This window comes from Rattus norvegicus, chromosome 14, assembly GCF_036323735.1.
Source record: "Rattus norvegicus strain BN/NHsdMcwi chromosome 14, GRCr8, whole genome shotgun sequence".
Lineage (NCBI taxonomy): Eukaryota > Metazoa > Chordata > Mammalia > Rodentia > Muridae > Rattus > Rattus norvegicus.
Window position 1 is genome coordinate 35,706,006 of NC_086032.1, and position 27,885 is coordinate 35,733,890.

General features: G+C 46.2%; 1 protein-coding gene across 6 annotated transcripts in view; it reads left to right on the forward strand.

The window, feature by feature from the left end:
- Positions 1 to 551: 551 nt before the first annotated feature.
- Positions 552 to 27,885, forward strand: part of Tec (tec protein tyrosine kinase) — a 109,007-nt gene continuing 81,673 nt past the window's right edge. Inside the window, exon 1 of one of the 6 annotated variants that reach the window (XM_063273685.1) lies at positions 552 to 742. The gene's annotated coding sequence lies outside the window, so the exon portion shown is untranslated. 6 annotated transcript variants of the gene reach the window in all.

Consider the following 27,885-nt stretch of genomic DNA (forward strand, 5'->3'; position numbering starts at 1 on the left):
TGACAGTGTACTCATACATAAAATAAATAGATCTTTTAAAAAGTGCATAGGAATGGGCTTGACTTTGACTCTCAACTGTTGGAATTAAATATGTGGGTCGCCATGCTTGTCTGAGAGTACAGGATGGGTAATAGTGACTAAAAGTCACAACTACCATCAAAGACAACTTAGACTTGAAGGTAGGGATCAAACCAGGGCCTTGTGCATGTTAAGCAAATATCGTATCACTACAGCCCCAGTCTTTCAAGGCCAGCTTCTCAGGTAGCTAGCTAGCTAGATGACAATAGGTGCGTTCTTTCCCTGTGTCTAAGAACTTCACGGGATTTAAAGTCAGTAACTTCAAGATTGTTTTCATTACTAGTGTATCAACACTAATAATATAAGTGACCCTACGCTAGGCTCTGATGCTTCAGGCCTGTCAGTCAAATGACCCGTTCTTTTATCACCGCAAGGCACATCATCATCCGGTTTGCCCGCGGGGGGCGGGGGTGGGGGCCAAGCGGAAGTGGAGGTCGGTTCCCTGTTCCCACAGGGCTCTCAGCCACCCACAGGTGTCACTGCTACCGGCTCTCCGAGCCGGAGACGAAAGAGCATTTCTCTGGACGGTTCTCTTAGGATGGGAAGTCCGGACTTAGAGAGACCCCACGCCGCGTCTGTGTGGATAACAGGCGCTCTCTGGAACTTCGGCGGCAGGACGGCGAGCTCGGGCACCAGTCTTTGACTTTGAAATCGCGGAAGGAAGGTGGGAACTGGCGGCTGTGGGCAGCGGAGGGCAGGGGCGGTGCGGTGAGGGGGCGGGGCCAGGGAGGAGCTAGGCAGTGGGCGTGACGATGGGCTTGGTCAGCGCTTGCCAAACTCCAGGCTCCGCAGTTTGGCCCGCGCTGTCTCCTGTCCTGTGTCAGCACGCGCTCGGTCAAGGTAAGAACCCAGGGACTCTCGGCCAGGAGGATCAGAGGGGTGCGCGCTCACGGAGGTGGCCTCCACCTGCCGGAGATTGATCTTAGTGGGATTAGGCAGGATTTTTCTACCCTTCACATGGAGGTGGGAGCGTCAGGTCAGAGGCCCGTCCCCCTTGGGCCAGGAAGAGGGGACAGGTGCGCTCCCCTGATGGCCGCGCCTTCCCTGGTGGCTGCAGATCTGAGCCCTTTTGGACTTGGGATCTAAGCCGAGAGCACTTTCGCCTGAGTTCCCTTCCCAGTCGAGCGGCAGGGAGGCCTTTCTCCTCTCTGCCTGTGCCGCGGTAAAATTAGAATCCAGGAAGATGGTCCACAGTTGCTTGTGCGCCGAGCAGGTGCACTTATTTCTTTAGTTATTTTTCCCTTCTGGAAAGTGGTATCTGGATCTTGATAAACAGGGGTTTGAAGAATCAATGTGGGAAAAACTAAGTGGACCTTGTCCCAAGAAGGTGCAATTTTCCCTGGATTATACATTTCTTAACTTTTTTCCTGTCGTTGGCGAATGACTGATATGTTTCTGTGTACCAGGTCCCACCTCGGGTTGATCTTTGGAAACTGGACTATTTGATTTAGAAGAGTTGATCTCAGTGTTAGATTGGGACGACAGGGTGGCTGGCTTAGTTAAGTGGGTTTGAAGCCTGTCCAGAATAGTATGCTTTAAGCAGATGCCTTACATTTTTCCAGTGAGTGGCCATTTTCCTCTTAGGAAACTCTGACAACCTATTCCCGTCTAGATTATTCTCTTTTACAGAGTCGGGGAGTGTTAGGAGGAAGCATCAACTTATCAGCAAGTCTCCTAAGTAAGACCCGGGGTTTAATAGTTGAGTGAACAACACTGGTAGCTCTGTGGTCTGCAAGACTCAAAATAAGGAACTGCTTGATATTTACTGGGGGGTGGGGGGGTTGGGGGTTGGGGAGCTGTGGCTTACACGTTTGTTCAGTTATATTTTCATTGTTTAAGAAAGGCTTATCTTTTCGCCGTACACTTATTAATCTGGTCACTATTCCTATCCTTGTCATCGCTGGGTGCTTTCTGTAGAGTGCCTATGTTAATCACCCTCATTCTTCCCACAAGGGTGTGTGCCTTTGGCTTTGTGGAACTGTGTGGGACAATTATTGTAAACACACACAAATCAATGCTGAGCTCTAGCTGGCAATACCTTTGCCCTACATGGATCTGTGGCCTAGAATTTTTCTCTTTTTCTTTCTTTCTTTCTTTTTTTTTAAAGAAGAGCTTTTAAAGATTTATTTATTTATTTTGTATTTGAGTACACTGTAGCTGTCCTCAGACACACCAGAAGAGGGCATCAGATCTCATTATAGATGGTTGTGAACCACCATGTGGTTGCTGGGATTTGAACTCAGGACCTCTGGAAGAGCAGTCAGTGAACTTAACCACTGAGCCATCTCTCCAGCCCTCTTTTTTTTTTTTAAAGGATTGTTTATTATACTTTATGTATGAGTACACTGTAGCTGCGTTCAGACACACCAGAAGAGAGCATCAGATCCCATTACAGAGGGTTGTGAGCCACCATGTGGTTGCTGGGAATTGAACTCAGGACCTCTGGAAGAGCCGTTTCTCCATTCCCTTTCCTCTCTTCCTAAACAGTAAAGCATCTAGGGTATGAATGCATGGTTTAGCATTGCCAGGGTTTCCTTGCTTTCCTTACATCAAGGTGGTCTTGTTTACAAAGCAGGGCAGAGGCTACATTTTATCAAACCTGTGACGCTCAGTGGATGGTAACGTCCCTCCCAACAGCTGATCCGGAAAGGAGGATGGAGAGACTGGATAATTACTGGCCCATTTGTATTCTTGAAGAATGCCTGGCCTCCTTGCCTTCCCCCAGGCACCCAGGGCCTCTAACCACACCTCTGCCTACAGGTTCTCCAGGCTGGCCTGGTTGGTGCCTCTCTTCCTAGCCCTGCACCCGTTCTACTAGATTTTGGCATTTGCTTCACCCCTCCCCGGGTCTCCACTCCCATCTGAGGAAGATGACTTGTTGTCTACAGATCATTAAGGGCATTGATAACTCCGCTTGCTCATGGCTCCTCTGCCGATTCCCAGTGTCTGTGGACATTGTCCCTGCTCAGAGCCCTTACGAAGCTCTCACCTTGTCCAGTGAACAGCGGGTGATGCAGAGTCTTTGAAGTTGAATTCATAGCGAGAGTTTTGGGAGGCAGCCATTTTGTTCGGATTAAGGTCCTAAGTGGGGCGTCCAAGTCCGTAAGAAGGGAATGAAGTTAACTTCCGATCACGGGCAGCGGGAAAATGATCTTACTCCGTGTAATTATGCTACTAGAAGAGATTTGTTGGTAAAAAACAGACACCTAGAGAAGAGGGTGTAGAAGTTTTCTGTACCTCCACACCAGTCTCCTCCTAGGCCTGCCTTTTAATCCATGCCTGGGTCAGCCAGTCCTTCCTTGGGTCGGATTATAACTATTAATTTCTTCTGCACATTAGACCGCTCGGAGCTCAGGTGACCCAAGCTACCATGAAACAGAGGTTGAAAATTACATTTCCAGTTTAAAGGGGGAAAAAAAAAAAGGAAGGAAGGAATTAAAACAGCAACAACAGCAGCAGCAACCAAAACCCCACAAACAGGGTGCTACTGGGGAAACAGAAGGAGCAAACAATTGTAAACATATGCAGGCACAGAATTTTGAGCTCAGAAATGGCTAGATCAAGATAAGCCACAATATTTATGGCAAGGTCAATATTCACAGCTAAGCTAAGCACAATTTTGTGTTCCTGGAATTAATAATTGTTTGACACGCCTCTCTCTCTCTCTGTGTATATATATATATATATATACTTCTCATTAATTTAATCTGTGACTCTTGAGCGATTTTCCAAGCCTTTTCTTAAAGGAGTCAGGTTTTCGGTTTCCTTTATTTGCCCCAGGAAGCTGAACCTGACCCTCTTGGTTTGCCGTACTCTTGGAGAGGTGGGCTTTTATTTATGGCATGCAACTGTCACCCAGAGGCTGCTCTGTCAATCCCCACCATCTCTTTCCTGTGTTCGATCTCCTGGTATTCACGTAGCTTCCTCTATTTCGGTGGTCTCCTCGAAGCTTCCTGGACAGGGATGCACGGGATGTCAGTCTCCCTAAGACCAAGAATAACTGAAGTTATCTATTTTCCCCTCAAAATTTGTAGATGGGCTGAGTGTGGAATCCTAGGATAGAAATTCCAAAGGCATTGTTTCAGTATCTTCCAGGTTATGAACTTTGGGCTTCTTAATCTCTGCGTGCAGCTGGTGTGGAGCCCGCATCCCTTCTGTGAGCTTATGAGCTATTCTCTTCGTTCCCACAACCTCTAAGGTTCCTGACGCTGTGCGCTGCTGTTTCTTGGTTCTTCTCAGTGTGCGGGGCTTTGGCATGTTTACACCTTTTAGTTCAGGGTAATTTTCTTGAGTTACTTCATTGGTGTTTTTGTCCTATTTTTTCTGTAACGTTTCTTTAAGGAATTTGTTGTCTAGATGTTAGGTATTTTGGATCAATCCTCTCATTTTGTGCCTTTCATAATTTCTGTCTTGCTATTTCCCAAGTCTTTTAGGAAGGTTTTTCTCAATATTAGTAGTACCCAAGTTTAACATTGGGGTTTTCCCGATGTCTTTAGCATTATTATTATTATTATTATTATTATTATTATTATTATTATTATTATTATTATTATTGGTATTGTTACTGAGACAGGTTCTTGCTGTGCAGTTCATGCCAGCCTAGAGTTCACTGTGTAGCTTAGGCTGCCTTACAGGACTCTTTCCTTCTGCTTCAACTTCACCCGTGCTGGGGTCACAGGTGTGTCACCATATCTGGTTCTAACCATGTTTTTAGCATTTTTAATTTAAAAGTGCTCTGTCTCTTTTGTTCTCTAAGTACATACATATGCATATTTTTTTGTGTATGTATATTATGTGTGTGTGGTTTCGTGTGTATGTACTTCTTGTTTTTTTATCTTTTGGTTCCAGGGTCTTATCTCTCTGGGGAAACTACTGGGTTTTTTTGGCTAGAAGTGCGCGTCCTCCCCCTGCCCCCACCTGGGTGTGGAGAAGGGCAGTGTGTTGGAAGTGTTCCTTCTGGCCTGGCTACCTGCTCTAATTTGGGGGTTGGGGGGCAGTTCATAAGCTGAAGATGTGGATGGACTTGTTGACCTTCGCTTCATCTTCGGCTGATCCAGCCAAGTGATCTCTGATATCATTGCTGATCTGGTGAGAGTGATCAGAGAGGGCTGAAGAAGTGCCTGGCCACTGGTCATCTATAGGCTGGTCGGCACAGAGGCTCAGAACCCTTTCATGCTGTTTGTCCAAGCTTGACTGGAAGGAAGAAGTTCAGGGCAGTCACTTAACTTCTTCAAGTGGCTGAAAGGATGTTGGAAGGTCCCCTGACTTTTCTCTTGTAGCGTTTGTTGGGGAGTGAACCCAGAGCCTTGAACACATTAGATACTCTCTGCCTCATCCTCACTGAATCCAGCTTTCTAAAGAGACCTAGTTAATCCCCTCGCTTTGTAGCTCTGTCCTCTAAGAACATCTCATCGTTGTCTTCACACCCACAACTGCATCTAGTGTTAGCTCCTCTTCTCTCTGTCTTTGCTGATCAAAGGAAAATAAATACTATGTCATTTCGTTTCCTGGGATTTCAGCTGGAGAAGACTGTGGACACTTTTGCTCCTCCTGCCTTTAGTGTAGGAATGTAGACTCCCACAGCAGCCTCTACCCAGGCTCCAGTGGCAAGGTCTGGGTGATGTGCTTTCAGTCTCTCTGCTTGTACCACAGTACATGTTTTCTAACCAACCTGGTCCAGAGAGTCTCACTGGTCCAGCCTCGGAATGCCTTCAGTTCTCCCTAGTCCACCACTAATTGAGCAGAGTTGTTGCAGGAAGCCAAGTCTGTGTATAAACCTGTAGGCAGCTTAAGGGTGTTTGGGTCGTGGTCCTATTTCTCCACTCCAGGTTGTCTTTGAAGACTGTCACTTGGGCCACTATATGTCTTACCTACCAGTAAAGCTCAGCTTCTCCATGTGTCTAACATCTCAATTTGAAGGATGGTTGTTGGTGGCTATGTGGCCTCAGGAACAAACACCATTTCTCTGGAGGCCAGCTGCCTTCCCAGAATCCTTACTTCCTGCTCTCAAGTGTGTGCCCTTCTTGGAATGTGTACCAAGTTCCTGTTTCTGGCTGGCTGAACAGGGATACTGACTTACCCTGCCCATAGCAACTTTCCCGGCCCAGTTTACCAGCTGAGTCACTGTGCCTAAGTCTCCTTTCTTGAATCATGACCTCCAGCATTTTCTTCCAAGAGCCTCATGGCATCAGCGTTCTCCGTAGTGACACACAGAGGAATGCCCCCAGGCATCAGCCTCCACGAAGCAGGAAGAGCATTCTTCCCTGTCATTTCACATGCAGGCTGGGCGGAGCTCTGTACTCTTAGGTGGCAGGTGCACGTATGGCCAAGGGAAGAGGAGGCACGATAGCAGTGGGCATGGCTGCAAACTAGCTAGTGCTGAGGAGACTGGGGTGGCAGAGAGAAAAGGACAGATATTAGCAAAGAGCCATGTTACTGTTCCGGAGTGGGTGCCTACATGAATGAGTGCTTGGCTGAGAGAAGCCTATACACACATTGGTCTATCCACCACCACCACCATCATTATCATCATCACCACCACCACCACCACCACCATCATCATCATCATTATCATCATCATCACCACCACCACCACCATCATCATCATCATCATCATCATCACTTTATCATCATGATTGGCCTCTGTATGTAGTCCAAGTTGGTCTTGAACTTGTGATTCTTTTTTTTTTTAAAGATTTATTTATTTATTATATATGAGTACACCATAGCTGTCTTCAGACACACCAGAAGAGCACATCAGATCCCATTACAGATGGTTGTGAGCCACCATGTGGTTGCTGGGAATTGAACTCAGGACCTCTGGAAGAGCAGTCAGTGCTCTTGACCACTGAGCCATCGCTCCAGCCCCTGAACTTATGATTCTTTTATTTTAACTTAGGAACACTGTTGAAATTATAGGTGTCTACAGGTGAATTTCACCATGTCTACTGGGCCTTTTTCCCAAAGGGAATGTATATGTGCGTATTATCTATGTGTCTTAACATCTGTACGTCTGTCCACCAAACTGTCACCTATTTTTTGTTTTGTTTTGCGACAGGGTCTCTCTTTGTAGCCCTGGTTATCCTGGAACTCACTATGTAGAGTAGGCTGGCCTCGAACTCATGGAGCTCCTTCTGCCTCTGTCTCTCAAGCGCTGGGATTTGCATCATAACACCAAACTTCTTTTTTCCCCCCAGAGAGAGCCATGGCTTTCCTAAGCACACACTGGGCTGGAACTCACCCAGTGTAGCTGAGGTTACCTCATACACAACTGAGTCGCATGCCTGAGACTGAAGCCGTCAACGCTCCGTTTGCACATGTATTGTTTTCTTCTCAAGCTTGTGCAGTTCACAGGAACTGGTTTGGGTTTCTCAGCTAGATCTTATGCACGCTTCTCGAGGAAGCTCAGTACTAAAACCCTCAGACGACTTTTCCCAGACAACTGTAGACACTTTGCAGTTAAGAGAGATTTTGTCACAGTTAACTATGCTGTCCAGTGTGGAAGTTTGCTATACCCCTGACTTCGGTTTTGCTTTGGCCGTATAGACGGAATATTTGCCTTCTTCCCGGTGTGTTGTTTCTCATATTAGTTAGAAATATTCTTCATGGAAATGCACTGTTATTGTTTATATTTCCCATGTATGCTTTTCCTTAGCGTAGTGTCAGACGTTGCCTTGGCCTCTGTGGTAAAGCCAACAACTCGAGAGGGAGGGAAGTACGTGTGCATAGATGGTTTATGGTGAAGGAGGGAGACCTTTGATTTCATGTATGCATTTTCCTCTGATAACTAGATTCTTCCCTCCCGAGGTTAAATGCCTTTGACATGCTTAGCTACTGAGTATCACAGTCGCAGGCCTGAGATCCCCGTTCACTGTGTAAGGTGCAGGCTCCTGTTAGATGTCTCACTCCCTTCTAACCCAACTGGGTGGTCAGCGGCTTTACCTCTTCCCCTTTATCCTTCGCTGACTTCTAACCAGGAGTCTGGTACTGTTTCCTTAGAGAGCCCATGCTTCCTCATGTGGTCTCCAGTATTAGGTTTCAGACACGACCTGTGACATTTCCACATGGGCAGAACCAAAATTGGATTGGATCTTTCATTTCGTTTCTATCATTCCCACACAGAAACGATTTCTTTTTTTTTTTTTTTTTTTGGTTCTTTTTTTTCGGAGCTGGGGACCGAACCCAGGGCCTTGCGCTTCCTAGGTAAGCGCTCTACCACTGAGCTAAATCCCCAGCCCCCAGAAACGATTTCTATAGGTACTGTGCTTTCTTTTCCCCTTTGGGGATCATTTTTCATAGCACCACGCTGGAGATGAAGTGCTTCTAATTTCTACTAACCGAGGAGCACACTCATAACCAGGAAGAGAGGCTCACGAGATGTTTACCCTCACATTAGCCTTCCCTTTTCCTCCCTTTGGCTCTCTGGGGTTGACAGCCCCACCTGTGTGTAGGTAGACTAGGTTTAGCCAGATTGCTTGAGGCCATGTAGGCAGTTGTTGGGTTGCAGGCCAGGTCAGAAGAAGCTGGCAGAGCTGCGCCTGGTGGCTGTGCACACCTTTAATCCCAGAGTTTAGGAGGCAGAGTTAAGAGGATCTCTGAGCGTTGGGGCCAACCTGGTCTACATAAGGAGTTCTAGGATAGTTCGGCCTACCTGGTGAGACACTGACTCAAAAAAAGAGAGAGGTTGGAGGGAGGGAGGAGCAGTAGCAGGTGACAGGTCCATGCTGTCTCTGGACTAGGTCTTCTTGGGCATACAGTTTGTTTAGACTTTTGGTGGTCGCCAAGGGTCCTTAACAAAAGCTGGAGAGGTTTCGATGGTAACTTTGTAACTCTCTTTGCCCTCTGCACTCTACCAATCTTCCTGTGAAGGCACCTGAGGTACTTGGCAAACTACAGGCTTCCCATCCGTTCCCCTATTCCTCCACTGGGCAACTAAATCCTGCTCAGTAATGCTTGCAGCCCACCAGGGGCAGCAGAGATGTTTACCATAAGGAGCTAGGGTGGAGTGAATGCTTGCTTAGATCTTTCTTCCCCAGACATCTTCCCTGCTATCTTGTTCCCATGTTTAAAGCCTCGACTGCGTTTCTAAGTCAACTATTAACTGGAATTGTGTCCCCATGCCTCAGCCTTTCCATCTGTTAAACAAAGTGTAATGACACATAATTAACAGCCCACTTCAGAAAGGTACACAGCCGATGCTTGTAAAACCCCTTTGAGCTATTCTGACAGTGTTTTATATACATCCATGAGCAATGAGGTGGCTTCTCTGTTTGGCAGAGAACACCTGTATTATGCCCATTTTATAGACAGGAAAAGTGAGCCTTAGAGGGGATGACATCTTGCTGGGGAGCAGAGGGTAAATTTAACATAATGTCTATGGGATTTTTCTCAGACTTGTTAGAACAAATTAAATATAAAATCCCCCCTCCCCATCCCAGTGTGTGTACATGTATGCTCGCTTAGTACATGTATGTGCTTTAACCACATCCACCTTTTCGGGGGGTTCTGCTTTTATGTTTTCGCTTCATTCCTTCACCTTCATTAGAAAAAAAAAGTCATGCTTGAAAAGTGTATTAATTTTTTTCTCTTTTAAAAAAGGCTCATTATTTTTTGTACTCGTGCCTGTGTGAATTTATGCATACCATGTGCACCTGGGTGCCCACAGAGACCAGAGGGCATCATATCTCCTGAACTGGAGTCAGAGACAGTTATGAACCTGATAGGGGTCCTGGGAACCGAACCCAGGTCCTCCAGATCGGTGAATGCTCTCGGCAGCTGAGCCATTGCTTGAGTTCCTCGGAGGTTTTCTTAAAGAATGTGTGGAAAGTTAAGGCGTTCAGGGGAAAGAAGTTTCGCTTTCAAAGTGATTTTGGAACTCGTTCTACACAAAGGTGTGATGTGGAAGGAGTGGGAGTTGGGAGACATTTTTAGAAAATGACTACTCAGGAGAGCTGAGGTAATAAAGTATGGGACCCTTCTTAGGATACAGGTGTGATCTAACTCGTCTGATGATCGTTTTAAAATAATGGTATACAAGAGGTGGATGCTGTCATATCACCACGACAAAGAAAGTGCCCGACAGAAACAAGGGAAGAAAAGTTTATTTTGGCTCATGGTTTCAGACAGTTTTCAGTCCATCATAGCAAAAGGAGAGAGCCTTATTACACACAGGAAATATAAACAGAAATGTAAACGTCACAGCAGAAGGAGTGAGGGAGAGAGTTTTATATTTCAGTTGTTCTATGAGTCTGAGAAAATTCCGTGGACACTGAGTTAAATTTACCCCCCTGATCCTCAGCAAGACACCGTCTCTTATAGGACTCACTGTTTCTATCATGGCCACTCCTGTGGTTTTGGGGGTGTGACGCTGTAGCCCAGTGACAGACAGGAGAGGGAGCGCTAGACTGGAAACAGGTGAGCATAGCCTTCAAAGGCTCCCTCCTAGTGACTTGCTTCTGAAGCCCCACCTCATAAAGGCTCCCACCCTTCGAAATAGTTCCACTAGGCAGGAACCAAGTGTTCAAAACACAAGCCCTTGGGGATAGGGAACTCCATAATACTTCATTTTCCCTCAGTTTTTTCTAAGTTTTCATTGATTCGTCTTGAAATCAGTGGTTTCACAGAAGTCGGTTTAACTGTGGAGTAGAAGACAGAAAAATACTCCCAACGCACTCTTCTATTTAGAAAGATCAGCAAGGGGGTTGGGGATTTAGCTCAGTGGTAGAGCGCTTGCCTAGCAAGCGCAAGGCCCTGGGTTCGGTCCCTAGCTCTGAAAAAAAGAAAAAAGAAAGAAAGAAAGAAAGAAAGAAAGAAAGAAAGAAAGAAAGATCAGCAAGATGACGAGAGGCCAGCATCTCATAAACTGTGCCAGCTAACTCAGGGAGGCCTTGTGTGCTAGATGGTTTTATGTTAACTTGATATAAGCTAGAGTTATCTGAGAGAAGGAAACCTCAATTGAAAGAACGCTTCCATAGTCTTAGTCATCGGACGGGGTAGGGGTTTGCAGGGGGGCACTAGCCTATTGCGGGTGGGGCCATCCCTGGGCTGGTGGTCCTAGAAGCTATAAGAAAGCAGGCTGAGCAAGCCATGAGGAGCACTCGGGGTAAGCACACCTCTCCATGGCCTCTGCATCAGCTCCTGCTTCCAGGTTTCTGCCCTGTGTGAATTTTGGCCCTGTCTTCCTTCAGGGATGGATTGTTTGCTGCCTGGAAGTGTAAGCCGAATAAATCCTTGCCTCCCCAACTTGCTTTCGGTCATGGTATCTTGTCACAGTAATAGAAACCCTAAGGAAGACACCCCTCGCCTGAGTGCTCCTTATTCCTCCACAGGAAGCATTTCAAGGCTTTACTGGGGCTATACACTGTGCAGGGTCCTATGCTAAAGTCTACACTTGGCTCATTGCATTGTGCTCCTTAAATAACTCACCTGAGTAAGGTTATCTCTTTGCATTTTATACAGGAACAGACAGGCTCAGTGAGGTTCTGTTACCCTCGTAAGTGTTGTCTGAGCCTGTAGCTTTCTCTCCTGTGCTCTGCTGAGCCCTACTCTTTCAGCTTTTGCTTTTCTCCTGCCATTGACTTTTCTCACCGAGCAAGCAGAGTTCAAAGCCTAGGGTCTTTTTTTCCGGAGCTGGGGACCAAACCCAGGGCCTTGCGCTTCCTAGGCAAGTGCTCTACCACTGAGCTAAATCCCCAACCCCCAAAGATCTGCTTCTAATACAATGAAAGCTGTCAGATTCTTCCGCTGTCGCCTCAGACGCTTGACCCGGTGTGGGTCCTAAGAATGCTTCACAGAACAATTCTGACAGCTGTGGTTGCAGCTCAGCCGTAGCATGCTCACCTGAGGCATGCAAAGCCTTGGGTTTGACCTCTAGCCCTTCCTCTACAGAGGGAGACTTGTGGTAACTGCATTGAAAAGGGAAAGGCAAGTGAAATTAATTTTCGTGACATGCCCTGTATAACCCAATATTTAAAATACTGTCATTTTCTTATATAACTGTGTAGGAAATTATTAATGAGAAGCAGTTAGGAACGATGCAAGATAATGAACACGGTGCAACAGAATGCAGTGTGCTTCGATGCAGTGTCTTACGTGTGGCAGCTTGTAGTAAAATATCCTTGCAAACTACAGAGTTGTTCACGGGAAGATATTTTATATCGCTCGTCCCAGTGCCGAGAAGGCAGGTATGCTGAGTAACGGGCATGTTGACAGCAGTGTCGACAGCAGCATGGATGCAGAGAAAAGGTCCCTGTCCCCCAAGGCCTATGACTCAGTTTTAATCCCTCCCTCATTCAATCTTGTTTACCTGCCTGTGTCTAAGGCTGCCAAGCGGTGTTGTTGGGCTATTTCAACATCATGGGCTGGCCTTCACATCAGAGACTTAGAGTGGGACTGCTTACTTTCCACAGCAGCGTTTAGAGAGGACAAGAGGTGACAATTTTAAGGGACGGTGTTTTGCCTCCTAACTTATGCAGAGGCATTTCTTGGGAGAGGATGAGTAGTTGTAGTCTCTGTCTTCTGAGTGAGCCCAATTGCATCATCTTCATCACTTTCGATGCTTACCAGGGTCCCCTCCCCTCTGTCAGTGGCTAGAAGTGTGGAAGGAGTTTTAGTTAACCCCTCCTTCTGCAGAAAGTGTGCCGGGAGGCGTATTACCCTTCACACCGTTGTACTTTGAGGTCCTATGTGTCTTGTGATTGCATTCCCAGATGCTTAACACATTTCTTGATGGGAATTGTTACCTGGCTTTAACTCCTGGGCCTCTGGCTTGTGTCCTGAGTTGCTCTAATGATCTTTGACCCTAGACTGACTGATGTAAATGCTGACATGGCTTCCCTTCACGGAGTCCCTGCTTACCCTTCTTGTGGTCCAGGTCGTCTCATGACACTCATTGTCATCATGGTTGCATCTAATAATGGCGACAGGCTCCTGGTCGCTTGTAGCAGGCATCATGCGGAGCTGTTTATGTCATTTCATCGAGTCCTTGTAAACATCTCCAGGACGCAGGTATTATACCCCATTTTTTATAAGAAAATTGAGGCATCGAGAAATGAATTATTTTACCTGAGGTCATACAGCTAGTGAGGCTCAGAGGAGCTTTATAGCTTGCCCCCTGACTTCAAAGCTCTTCTGTGTTGCCATTACTGGGGTTGGGCTTCTCTGCCTTTGGTCTCTGGGTCCTTAGGAATAGGAGCCACACCATAGTAGACTTCCTGTTTGTCGACCTAGACTTCTTTCCTTTGGGGAACTGGAGTCCACATGTTTTGGGTAGGATAGATGGAACCCTGGTGGTCATGTGACTTACCTCCGGTCAATCTAAGGCATCCTTCCATCAGGTCATGGGAATGGCTCAGGAGCTGGTTCTTGATCCAGGCTGGCTCCCAGGCTCCCTTTAGGGAAGGAGGCTGTCTCTGACTTAGGAGAGTGAATTGTCACATGGGGAGAAGAGGCACTGAGCTGTCGGGAGAATGGAGACAGCCACCTTTGAAGCTCGGTGTTCATCTGTGTGCCATGTGTCCAGGACTTTAGGCTTATGTGAGCCAGGATGCTTGTGTTGTTTGCTTAAATCTCAGCATTGACACTTGACAAAACTCTCGAAAATTCTGAAAATGCAGCATTGGCTTCCCTAGGGCCATGTTCTGTCTCTGGGTGAGAGCAGGCATTCTAGGATCTTGCTATCTCCTTGGGACCCAGATGTTTTTGAGCCGACTTTGGGTCCCATCACACTGCATACTTTCCTTGTAGGTTGTTACTCCTTTCCCTAGTGAAAGGAGATACCACACCTAACCATTCCCTAGCACGCACCCCCACTTCCCAAGGGGCAGCCCACACACATGGATATGGGTGAGGTGAACATTGAGCCATGAGTAGAACATTAGAGAACTCTGTTCTTCGTAGACACTGGGGAATTACCAGTGCGATCTGCATCCTACTCTTTGAATGCTGATCAAAGGCTACTGAGCACAGAACCCATCTGGCCCCAGACAGACACTCTCTGGGCTCCTGGCCAATTTGGGTCAAAGCCTTGTTCTCAGCCCCACTTGCCCTGACTTTCAGCCGTTCTGGTCTGCTGTTTGCCTGTGATCTCTCACTCCTGCTGTGATTCTGTGCTCCATCCTTCTGCTGGCTTCCTTCCCACATCTTTCATCAGCCCTCCAAGAGCGAGAGCGACTGTATTGTTCCATTGTGAATCAACTCTCCCACACAGCCCGAACACTCCCTTCTCCTCAGCTCTCTGGGAGGGTTCCCTTTGCTATTCACAGGGCACCCCTTTCTGCCCTTCTCCTTCAGAGTTCAAGCCATTGTTGCACACACCCTCCTCACTCCTCCTCCTCCTGGCCTGTTAGTCATCCTCCCTGATTCGATGGCTTCTGTTCTCTCCCAACCCTGCTTCCTGTCTTCATGTGTACCGCTTACTTTTATTCACAACGGGGTATGGCTGCTTGCCTGTGGAGGGGGTCTGTAATGTAACCTTATTGTGGTTAAAGGGGGGGTTTCATTAGAGATAACCTGTAGTCAAGACCTTGAGAAGTGAATAGGATTGCTATAGGTAGGTCAAGAGTGGAGGAGCTGACCAGGCAAAGCCAAGGGATTGAGCAGGAACCCAGAAATACAAAAAGTCTTGTTGGGATGTTAAAGGTACGAGAAGAGAGAACCCAGTTTGATGAGGCATGATTGTATTTATTTACAATTAAGGAATGAGTCAGACAGGAGAAAGAGTGAGATTGCGTTGTGAAGACAGGATGAGAACTTGCTTGGAGATTTTGTAAAAGAGGACTAGTGAGGGGAAACAGATTAAAGACATTCTTGCTAAGACCTGTGCTGTAGAGAAAGCTAGTGAATAAGTTTGCAGAACTCACTTGGCCACGGGGGAGCTGGGAGCAGGGTGGGGGGGATGAGGCTGGGGCCTTACTCTTTAGGAGCTTGGTGAGAGGGAGGCCCTGCCTGGTGATGAGAGACTTACAGGTGTTCTGGGGAGCTAGGAGGCAGCATCTGTGTACTAGCTACGAATCAAAGTTCTTAGCCCTCTAATTACCTTGTGCATTAAAAGTTAGATAACTTACTTCCTGAGAGTAAAAATGACCTACACTACATAAGCTTGTGATGTTTCTCAAAGCATGTTTTATAGGATGCTACAACCCTGAGACATGTTAATAAGGTTCAAGGGAAATAGTATGAGTTTTGTGACCAAATAAAGTTGGGAAACCCTGCAGCTGGTGTGATTCATAGAACAAGGTCACCTATTAAACCCTTTCAGAAATGCACACAAGAAGCAGGCTTGGTGTTGTTTAAGTCGGGGTTCTCCTAATATATTTATTTGTTCATTCCCCCATCCAACAATCACGTAGGAAGTGCACACTGTAGGTGCGTGGTTATAACATGCTGGCCCCTGTGCCCTGCAGTAGAGAACGTTGGCAGCCCATGCCCCTCCTCCTATGAGAGCCTGCTCCGGTGTTAGCATACGTGGTCATCTGACATGTCCTACTGTGGTGAGAAGCTTGAAGTGGTAAAGCCTGTGTGAAGGTTGTTTAAACCTTCCCATTGTACTGTGGAATGGAGCCTTGTGGAGTGATTGATTGTCTATGGGCCCCTCCTTCTCTCTGGCCTTGTGTCTCTGCCCTTATCAGACTCTCCACCTCCTCACAGAGTATTTCCTGTCCCACCTGCTCTGCAAGGCCAGAGCGAACGGCAAGGGAACTTTCAGGTCTGGGAAGCTGGTAACTCGCCTACTGTGACCCAGCTGGTTGCAGAAGAGCTAGAACCTAACCCAACGGGTTCTAAGTTCCACGCTCGTTGCGTTCTTGGTGAGAAGGGACAACTTGAAATGCTTAAAAGTGGGGAGTGGGGGATCCATTTAAGTGGACCTAATGGGTTGAGTGAGGCCCTGTGGACAGAGACAGTTTAATCAGTATAGTGTAGGATCTCCATTGCTGCCCTTGTCCAATAATGATTTGACCAAGTGCCTTGCCAAGTACTTTGTATGCATTTCTCTAATACCTCAGTCCTGTGAGGTAGTAATTACTACCTCGTTTCATAAAGAGGAAGGAAGTTCAGAGCGGGAGTACGGTGTCCATTTTACACAGCTTGTAAGGGCAGAACCATGCTTCTATTTTAGCTATTTTGAGCCCATTCTGTGCAACAGGAAATGGTTTTTCTCAGGTTCAAACTGGCAGAGTCCGTGTGCTTCTCTCCTTTCCATTTTAGCTTGTCACCTTTGTGAAAACTGACTTTCAGCCAGGTGCTTGTACACAGCTGTCATCTGGGCTCTCCGGAGGCTAAGAGTTCAAGTTCAAGGCTAGGCAGAGCCACTTCATGAGATTGATCTCAATACAACGAAACAAAATCAGCCATACAAATAAACAAAAAGACACTGTGCACACACGCACAAACCTGTGTACACAGTACACAAGCACCCAGGGACACAAAACGTGCAAAACACAACCTTCTCTCAAAAAAGGATCTGAACTGAACAACTTAGCCAAGGAGGTCTTGCATAGCACTTATGAGTACCTAAGTAGGCAAAGGAACTCTTGGAGCTGAGGATCTAGAGGTGGACGCCCATTCTTGGATATTGTTCTCGTGAAACTTAACAACCAATTGCAAGAGGATAGAGTAAAAGACACGGAATCAAGAAAAATGTTACAGTGATAACTATAATCTAAGAATGCAAATTAAGCAGAATAAAAGGGACTGGATTTTTTTTCAGTTATAAGTTTTTTGTTTTGCTTGTTTGTTTATTAAATATTTAATTTTATTTTATGCATATGGGTACCTTGGCTACATGTATTTGTGTGTACCACATGAATGCCTGGTACTCCACCAGATCCTTGTGAGTCACCATGTGAGTGCTAGGGATTGAACCAAGGACCTCTGGAAGAGCAGCCAGTGTTCTTAACCACTGAGCCAGCTCTCAGTTCCCACTAGTGCTGCTAGTCTTGTATCTGGTTAGTCTGTCTAGGCTAGATGTGGCAGTGCATGAATTACCTCTCTTGTTGCTGTGACTAAAGCAACACAGGGAAGGGTTTATGTTGGCTCACAGTTTGAGAGCTCACAGTTTGAGAGTCCAGCTCATCTCAGCAGGAAAGGTCTGGTGGCAGGAGTTGGAGGTCACTGGTCACTTGGCATCCCCAGTCAGGAGGCAGAGACCCAAGGATGCATCCCGATACTCAACTCATTAGCATTCATCTTACTCATCCCAGGGCTCCAGCCAGGGGGATGGTATAGCCCACAAAGTGGGTCTTCCCACCTCAGTTTAACATAATCTAGAGCTTTCCTCACAGGTGCTGCTAGAGGCTTGTCTCAAGGTGAATATAGTTCTGTCAATTGTTGGTCAATATTGCAGGTAGTCAAAGCAATGCCTTTTTGTGAAAGTGACATGTAAAGTAACAGTCAAATTAGAGGGAGTAGATGGGGGTGGGGGAAGAAAGGGGAAGAGATAGATAGATAGATAGATAGATAGATAGATAGGGAACATTCTTGGGAGGAAGGACCATCATGTACTGCCCACGGATTTCTCTGTTGGAAGAACAAGAAGGACAGTGTACTTATGATGGGTCAGTGTGGGGGGTGTGGTACTAAATACAGTTGGAGTTGGAGGTAGGCTAGGTTAAAGTGGCCTTTAGTGGAAACATATAAACAGGGATGACAACATGGACGTGATTCATGCTTTTAGAAGATTGTGTTGACTGGTGAATGGAGAAACTATTACGAGGAGATAGGGAAGTAGTGAGACTCACTGGGGATATTGCAGTAGTTTTGATAAGATTATGATGGTGGTTATAGTTTTATCAGTTACCACCGCGGTGATGCCGTATAAGACATAACCCGTAAACTCAGCGGCATACGAGCACGGCCCACTGTTGCTCGGGTGTTTGTATTGTTCTCCTGTTCTGAGCCAGGCTCTGTTGACTAAGCCTGTGTCCCTGTGACAGCTGTGGGTTAGGTAGTAGTGTCGCCATGCTGCCTGGGTTCTTAACTGTGTTGGGTTGGGCAGGACTGGATGTCAGCTACTTTAGGGTGACTCTGTGGGATGGCGCTGTTCTTTCCCATAAGTCCACGACGCTTCTCTAGGAACCCAGATTGGGTTTCTTCTCAATCACATTTTTAATGGCTGTGGCAAAGGACCAAGAAGGGAGGTACAACAAGCGAATGCATCTTAAGATTGCACCTTTGGTTAAGTTTGCTTCCATCCTGTCTGTCACAGCAGGTTGTTTGGGGGGTCTTCATAGTCAGCGTGGAGAGTCGGCAAGAGGCGGGCACTCAGGTGTGAGGAGAATATGAGAAATCATGGCCATGAGTGTGAACGCTCATGGGGAAGAATGAAAGAGAGAGTCCAGTAGACTCAGAAAGTGTTGTGTGTTTATGGTTCAGAGAGCACGCTGAGCAAGTGTGTACGTTGTTGAGAATCAAAGGAAGCTCCCAGCTTTGAGCTAAGGAGACTGAGGCGTTTACTCAGATGACAAGGACCGGGGGCAGGACAGGTTTGACAGGGTCCCTGGAGTTCTGAGATACCTGATAGGAACTGAGATGAGGTGGAACGTTGTGGTTGATGTAGACGATGAAGTTCTTGAGCAAGTAGATTTCAGAGGCATCACTGGGGACAATATTTGAAGCCATGGCACGACATGAGGCTAACCATAAAGGGAACACCACAGAGGGAGTCTGGCACTCCTGCTTAAGAAGTAAAACAGAAAAGTGCAATCAGCAAAGATGCTGTCATAGCCCATATTCTATTCCTGTGAAGAAACACCATGGTGGGGGCAACTCCTCTATTTTTTTTTTTTTTTTTTTTGAGCTGAGGACCGAACCCAGGGCCTTGTGCTTGCTAGGCAAGCACTCTACCACTGAGCTAAATCCCCAACCCCATGGCAACTCCTCTAATATAATAGAAAGCATTTAATTACTCCCCCCCCCTTACAGTTTCAGAGAGTTAATCCATTATCATCGTGGTGGAGAGCATGAGCATGACGTCATACAGGTAGGCATGGTGCTGGGGAAGTAACCGAGAGTGCTTACCTCTTGATCTGTAGACAGCATGCAGGAGAGAGAGGGGGAGAGAACAGAGAGACACAGAGAGACAGAGACAGAGACAGACAGAGACAGACAGAGACAGAGGCAGACAGACACTGTGCTTAACATGGGCTTTTGAACACACTTCCTCCAACAAGATCATGCTTCTTCCAACAGAACTACTTCTCCTATTCCTTCTAATCCATCTCATATAATCCACCAGCTGAGGACCAAGCATGCAAATATATGAGCCTGTGGGGGCCATTCCCATTCAAACCAGCACAGAGGCTGAGAAGCTGCAGTGTCTAAGACTAAAGAAATAGAGTGAATGTCAGTGTCACGGGACCAGGCAAGGCCGAGCCCCTACATGTGTTGAATGCAGCCGGTAGGATGTGAATTAAGAAGCAGGGTCTGGTCACATGAACATTCTTCGTGACTGACAGGCACAGACTTGGTAGAGTGACAGACAGTATAGCCTAATGGGAGGAGTTGGAGGAGGAAGCCCGTGAGGGGAGGCAGAGTCTCAGGAAAGAATCCTGTTCTTCACGAATGGTACCTTGGAAGTGCATTGGTGGTTTCTTCAGGGGTTGTAAGTGATACACCATGCTAGGGCATGACTCAAAGGATGGTGGGGTGTACTGAAGACAGGGTACCATGTGAGATGCCAGAGAAGATGGGCTAAACATTCAGAATACACTTTATTTGATGTTTGACCTTCAAGTGTATTTCTGCCATGTACTTTATGGCTAATTTGGAGTGAAAGGGTATGTTCATTGTTGAACAGTTTCTTCTGTCAATCTGAGGTCCTTCTGGGCAATCTCAGTGTGCCCTAAGCCCACACTCACACAGATACGCTCACATAGACATTCACAAACTTTTCCTTTCCTATTTTGTTCATTTGTTTGAGAACTCGGGGGAAAAACACCTCACCGCTGTGCTGTATCGCTCTGTCTCTATCTCTCACCCTCTCCCTGCCCTTCTGTCTGTCTCCCTGTCTCTCTCTCCCTCCCCACCTCTCTCCTCCCCTCCTCAGATGTAACCTCTCAGCTCCTGCCTCAGTGTGGGGCCTCTCTGCCTGGCATAACACCATCTACCACAACGATCGTGCACTAACCCTCTGAAACGCTAAGCAAGCTCCCAATTAAATGATTCTCTTCTAAGTCACCCTTGTCATGGTGTCTGTTCACAACCCTAGTAACCCTAAGTGAGACGTCTCTGTAGGTGGTTCTCAGGGTGTCTCTCGATGATTACTGACCCTGACCGGTGCTGGTAAACTCAATGCCTTAGATTTGGATGTGGTTTACAAGTTCGGCAGATCCCAGGCAGAGCTAGGAAGGGAATGTGCTGCTTTCTCATGCAGGGTCTTAGACCAGCATGGCTTGATTTCCCTTTTCTGATTGATTTAAAGAACCAATTGCATCCGGCAATGCAAAGATTCCCATTGATTCATAGACTAGATGCCAGCAGCCTGCAACTCAGTGGATCCTGGAGAGGCACGAATTCTGGAATTCCGGTTGAGCTACGACTTCCTTTTTGTGTTTTTTAAGCCAGTGTAACTGGACTTATGAAGTGTCAAGTAGGAACTGAAGAGATGGCTCAGTGGGTAAGAGTGCTTGCAGTAAAAGTGTGTGGATCTGAGTTCAAATCCCTAGAACCCATGTAAATCCTAACATGATAACACACACACACACACACACACACACACACACACACACAGATCAGATGAAGGGGAGACAGGAGAGTCTCCAAAAGTGCATGGACCAGCTAGCCTGCATAGCAGCAAAGCATCAGGAAAGGCTGTCTCAAACAAGGTAGACGTGCAGGCCAACACCTGAGGTGGTCCTCTGATCTCCACATGTGTGCAGTGGCATAGTGTCCTGCGCCCATACACACATCCTGCACACCCATCACACATGTACTCAGAGACTTCAAAAAGTGTGCAGCAAGTGTTCCAGGCTGCAAAGTTGAAGTGTGTTTCAGTTGGGGACAAGCGCATGCTCACCTATTACTTAAGCACCCGCTTTGTGAGCCCTGTGGGAGTGCCCACTGTGTGCCAGGTGTGTGAGTGCGGTCACACAGAGAGATGAGGAACCTCGTCGGAGGTTAGGGATCACCTTGAGAGCTTTTGTTCCGTGGCCTCAATAATTTGTTTCACTGGTTTGAAATACTAGTGTCTTCCTTGCTTGCCTTTCTTTTTTATTTTATGCGTATAAAGTTCTGTCTGCATGTATGTACATATCATATGTGTGTCTTGTGTGTCTAATGCCCTTCTAGGTCAGAAGAAAGCCCTGGCTCCTGTAAAACTGGACTTGTGAGTGGTCGTGAGCTACCGTGTGGAACCTGGGAATCGAACCTGGGTCCTTCATAAAAACATGAAGTGCTCTTGACCCCTGAGCCCTCTTTCCAGACCCCCAGAGCTTTCTGATTTGTCAGAAATAATAGTAAGAGGAATACCTGTCAGGGACTTATGATTCTTACCCCTAATAATTGGAGATATCCTACCTCAGTGTTAGTGAGGAGGAATGATATCAAGAAACAGCGTTTAAATCAGATGAATTTTTTTTTTAACCAGGCTGGGTGGCTCAGGTCAGTAATCCCTACTTGTGAGGTTGATGCAAGAGGAGCTGATGTTCACGGTGCCACAGTGTGTTCAGAGTCAGCCTGGACATCGTAGTGAAGCCCTGTCTCGAAATAGAAAACCTTAAGAAAGACCTGAGCACATTTGTCTCAGTAGTGGAAGGTTTATCTAGCCAGAGGTTCAATCACCGGTACCTCAGTCAGTCAGTTAATCAATCAATCAGTCAGTCAGTCAGTCAGTCAGTCAGTCAGTCAGTCAGTCAGTCAATCAATCAATTAGTCAATCAATCAATCAGTCAGCCAGTCAATTAGTCAATCAATTAGTCAATCAGTCAGTCAATCAATCAGTCAATTAGTCAATCAATCAGTCAGATGATGTTGCAATGTGCTAATGCTTCCACTGTGGGTCTGTGGTTCTCTGAGACTGCGCATTTCCGTTATAATGACTCATTCAGCCAGCCATATAATAGACTTGGACCCCCAGAAAGGCTCATGTGAACCTTTACCCAACTGATGGACATGTTGTTTAAACAACACTATTGTATTATTATTATCAGTGTATGACTTACATTCCTGTCACACAGGGAGGGAGGAAACCTCAAACTGCTTTTCATTCAACTTTTGTCAAGAGTAAAATTGGGATAACACTTAATATCTCCAGACAAAGGTCATGTTACCTGTTACCTATTTTTTAAATGTTTTATTGCTTTTTCTGAGTTAATCAGAGAGTAATGTACTTAGCTCAGCCAACATGGAAACCTTTACCAAGGCTTTACTAACTGAACCATTATCAACTGTTACTATCTGAAGTAGCCCTGGTGGGGAACGCTTTTGTTATTCCTGGCCAAACCCCATTGAAAATACCAGGCACCAGTTTTCATTTCTGTTTGTCCTCATCAGCAAATTTCCCCTTGCTATTCAGTAATGGGAAGTTTTTCTTTTGATAAATCATTATCATAAAACTAAGATCACTGGTTCATGGGGCACATGGCCATCTTTCCCCGCACCCTGGGAAGTTCCAGGCTCAACAATCAAAGGTCTGAGTTCTGACTATCAGGGTGGAGCAGAATTGTTGCCCGTGTGAACGGGAGCAAAGGGAATTCCATTTTGTGGGCCAGCCAGAGAGAGAGAGAGAGAGAGAGAGAGAGAGAGAGAGAGAGAGAGAGAGGTTCCATGCCCCTTCCTGTGGGTGGGTGAATGCAGTGTGTGGCATGTGCACTCCCCCCCCCCCCCCAGCCTGCCACTCCCCAGCTTCATCTGCCAGGGCTCCTCTTCATCTGTGTCTGCTGACGCCAGGCGTGACTGTAGTGGATAAAGGCAAATGCGTCTTCAGGAAGACTGTAACTACGGCAGAGTGAAACCAAGAAAACAGACCCGTGCTTTTCTCCAGGCTACCTTATTTGAAGAAATAAAAAATGTCTTCCTTTTACTCTCTCTTCTGCCCTTGGGTGTTCTCTTTCCGTCTTGACTCTGGGCCTGGTGATTTGACTGACTTTGGCCAGAGTGCATGGAGAGCCTCAGAGGCATGGCTGTGTGTTGTGTGCTTTGGTTCTCAGTCTCTTTGCTCTGGGAACTTGAGCCCACAGGACTGAGTGAAGAGGCCACATATTTCCCAGCTAACAGCCTTAAAGTGCCAGGCCAGGACTGCTTGTCATGTTGAATCAAGAGAACTAACATATTTGAACTGTTTGATGCTAGTTGTAGTTTATTTACTTATTAAATGTGTTAACTGACATGTGTATGTGTGCAGGGTGTGGGTGGACCATGGTTGTGGAGGTCAGAGGACAATTTGAAGGTGTTGGTTCTCTCCTACTGTGTGGGTCCTGGGGATGGGACTCAGGTTATGGGGATTGGAAGCAAAGGCCTTTGACTACTGATCCATCTTGCCAGGTCAGTGTTTTTAATATTGTGTTTTTGACAATTACATACATGTACATACATACATTATGACCTTATTAATCACCATTACCTTTCTTTTTTTTTTTTTTTTTTTTTTTTGTTCTTTTTTTCGGAGCTGGGGACCGAACCCAGGGCCTTGCGCTTCCTAGGTAAGCGCTCTACCACTGAGCTAAATCCCCAGCCCCACCATTACCTTTCTTATTCCATTCTCGCTGGCTTCTCCTTCTTCCCAAATACTCCTCCTTCTGCTCCTATGGTGTGTGTTTGTGTCTGCATGAGTGCGTGTGCTGTATGCATATGTGTGTGTTTGTGCGTGTGTGCATATGTGTGCATGAATGTATACATGTGTGTGTGCACGTGCATGTGTGTATGTATGTGTGACCCGTGTGCATACGTGTGTGTGTGTGTGTGTGTGTGTGAGTCTTGTGCAGCTAGTCACAGATGCTGTGTTTTATTATTGCAATGGTTGTGTCATATCCAGAAGTTGTGATTTCATATTGTCTCTATCCCTCACTCTTACAGTCTTCCCACCCTTTCTCTCTGATGGCTCCTGGTCCTCGGAAGCTGTTGTGCAAGTCTTGTTTAGGATCACACACTCCACAGTCATTTATTCTCAGTTGTTAGACTCTTCACTAACTGTCATCCTCAAAACAATAGAGCCCTCTCTGACCCGGGCCGAGGGCAGCGCAGGTCTGTAGGTATGGCCTTTTGTTTTTGCTCTTCCCAAAAGCTGGAAGAATTTCCAGGAGCTTCTGGACACCTTTGCTCGTGCCGTGTGCTTACTCTGGAGATGAAGCCTCTGTCTCCAGGGTGGCCTGTGCCTCCTGGGGAGCCAGGCAGAGCTCATTGTACTACATTCTGTCTTACCATGCGCGCAGACAGCATGTGAGCTGTGTGTTCCGCTCCATTTTCTTCTTGCTTGTTTGATTTCTAACTCTTTTACTTTTAATTCTTATCAATATGTTGTTTACGTGTTAGCCACATGTTTTTCTTTTCCTTAAAATTCTTTCCTGGAGAAATACATTCAGCTACCCGCAGCACACTAGTTACATCATCTGAAAGGGTGCGGGCCAGTGGCTTTGAGTCTGTCTGCAATGTGCGGTGGCCATCACTATTATCCAAGTTGTGAAGACCTCTTGTTACCCCATCCCCAAACATACCCCCCCCCAAATATCCCCTCTTCCCTTCTAATCAGTACTTTGCTTTCCGCTGGTATTTTCGTTTTTTTGGACATCTCATTTCAACAGAATCAGCAGTCTGTGGTCTTTTGTGTCTCGCTTCCATTGCATAATGCTTCCAAGGTACAGGCTGTACCATGTGTCAGGATTTAATTCCTTCCCGTGGTGTGGTACTGTTCCATTACCGCTGCTTTGCTTGTCTCTTTGTCGGTTGACAGCCCTCTGGGATGTTCCCACTTTTCGGTTATTATCGGCAGTACCACTTTGAGCATTCGAGCGCAGTTTAGTATGAATGTCTCCAATTCTCCTAAGTAGACATCTGAGTCATATGGTAACCCTGTTCCTCAGCATTTGAGGAACTGCCACTAAGTCTTTCAGTGTGTCTGGGCCACTTTATATTTCTAGCAGCAACATGGGGGTGGGGGTTCTGACTTCTCCGCGGATTTAAATTCTCAATCTGTTTCTAGTTTCTGTTTTAGCCGCTGTCGTGTCTGAAGTGGGGTTTTGTGGCTTTGATTTGCATTTCCCCACTGACAAACAGTGTTGAACATCATCTCGTTGCTATTGGCCACCTGTGAGTAATCCTTGGAGAAATGTCTGCTGGAGAACGTCGCCCCCTGTGATGTATTTGTTTGCTCTGAGGTAGGGTCTCTTTGCTTTGCCAGCTCAGCTTTGAGCTCTTGGGCTCTAGCACCCTCCCGTCTTTGCCTCCCCTGTGCTGGGATGTTTGCAGTGTGCCACTGTGCTCCATTGCACCGATTACCTTTAAACTGGCTTGTTTGTCCTTTTCCTTTCCCCTCCTCCTCTTCTTCCTTCTCTTTCTCCCCGCTCCCTCTCTCTTTCTTTTATTTTGGTGCTAAGCCTTGAACCCCAGGTCTTGTTTTTATTTCGAATGTCTTTTACTGATTTTTGATGCCGACTTCCCCTCCCCACCCATGGGGTCCAGTTAGTGCTGCCCGGTGTAATAGATGCCTGATCAATAGATGTTGACTTGACCTTGTGTCCGTAACCACACCTTAGTGACGTGAACAGTGGCTGTGCCATGTCTGGAAGACTGCACTTCACAGTGGTCCTCCTCCTCCTAACTCCTAAGTCTTTCTTTCTCTCCTGTTCCTGAGCACGGGGATGGGGTGGGTGGGGGTGATATAGATGTCTCACTAAGGCCCGAGCAAGCAGCTATCACTTATTCTCAGCATTGTGGGGTGTGTGTGTGTGTGTGTGTGTGTGTGTGTGTGTGTGTTTGTGTGTGTGTGTGTGTGTGTTCTGTATGTGTGGTATGTGCATGTAGGTGGTATGTGTGTATATGGTGTGTGTGTGTGTTTGTGTGTGTGTGTGTTCTGTATGTGTGGTATGTGCATGTAGGTGGTATGTGTGTATATGGTGTGTGTGTGTGTTCTGTATGTGTGGTATGTGCATGTAGGTGGTATGTGTGTATATGGTGTGTGTGTGTGTGTGTGTGGTGTATATGAGTGTGTGATGTATGTATGTGGTGTGTGAGGTGAGTGTGGTGTGTGTGTGAAAGACAGAGACAGAACGATGAGTCAGAGACAGACAGATGAACTGAGATAGTCAGGGTCTCACTGAGTTGTGTAGGCTGGCCTCTAGTTGTAATTCTCCTGCCTCAGCCTTCCACATATCTGGATTACAGGCAGGCCTGTGACCACAAGCCCAGAGAAGATTGTCTTTTGAATGTTCAACTGGAAGTTATAATATCTGTTTTCTGTACTTATCAGATATTTCATTTGCAAATGCTTTCTCCTGTTTTTAATTATAAAACACACTAAGATGTATTTATGTGTATGGGAGTTTTGTTTGCATGTGTATGTATGCACCATGTACATGGCAGGTATCTAACAAGGTCAGAAGAGGATATCAGATCCCCTGAAACTGGAGTTGTGGATAGCTATAGGCTACCATGTGTGTGCTTGGGAGTGACCCTGGGTCCTCTGCAAGAGCAACAAATACTCTTAACCACAGAGCTATTTCTCCAGCCCCCTTTCTTAACATTTTTTAATAATAAACACAAAAGCTTTTAAGTTATATAAAACCCAATTTATATTTTCTTCTGTTACTAATGCTCACATTTAAGAAACCCTTGTTAGCTGTACAGTGATAGTGTATGCCTTTAACCCCAGCACTGAGGAGTCGGAGGCCAGCCTGGTCTACAGAGAGACTTCCAAGGCAGCCAGGGGTACACTGAGAAACTCCATCTCAAAAGTAAATGAACAAATAAACAACAACCAACTGTTTCTGTATGATTTGTTAGAACAATCATTCTTTCTCCATTCACACAAGTCAAAACTTAGCTGGCCATAGATAGGTTTATTTCTGTATCTTCAGTTCTTGTTGAGAATTCATGGCGGTATTGATAGTATAATGTTGGTTAGAGGCTCTTTGCTTGTATTCATTCACATTGCCATCTCCCTGAACATCTCAGTAATTTATAATAGTGCTCCAGAGATTAAGATACAAGAGTAAGAATGATAGCAACCACGTGTCTAAGTGTTTACGTTCATTGCGCACTTAATAAAATTGAACTCTGAATATGGTATACCTTTGAAGCTGTGCGCCTCTGTGTGTGTGTGTAAAATTTTACCCTTTCTTAATGATTATTTTGGGAAATACCCATAATATTAACCTTTGATTCTCAAAAAAAAATATGATGGATAGTATACTATCTCCTTCTGTCTATATACAATCTAGGTTTAAAAAAAAAGACATGAAAGTAGGCAAACTGGGAATAGGAAGTCTAATAGTGGGAGGGGGATAAGCTAAGAATGAGCACAAATGTGAGAAAACCACCACAAAAATGTCTCAGGTAAGCTATCAGTCTGTATAATCAATCCCAGGGTAGCCTATCAGTCTGTACAATCAATCCCAGGGCAACTCAGCAGTCTGTATAATCCCAGGGTAGCCCATCAGTGTGTACTAATCCCACAGCAGTCTGTCTGTCTGTAGAATTGATACATGGCAAAATAAATGCAAAAGCAGTTAAGTAGTTAGTCATGGTGTTGATGAAGACAGGGAGAGAGGTGATGTTTGTCAATGTTAATGTCCCTCAGTAGAGAAACTGGATGTGGTGACTTTTGGTCTGCACATAGCTGGGCCTCACAATCTGGTTTTCAGGTGCCATGCCTCACTGTCA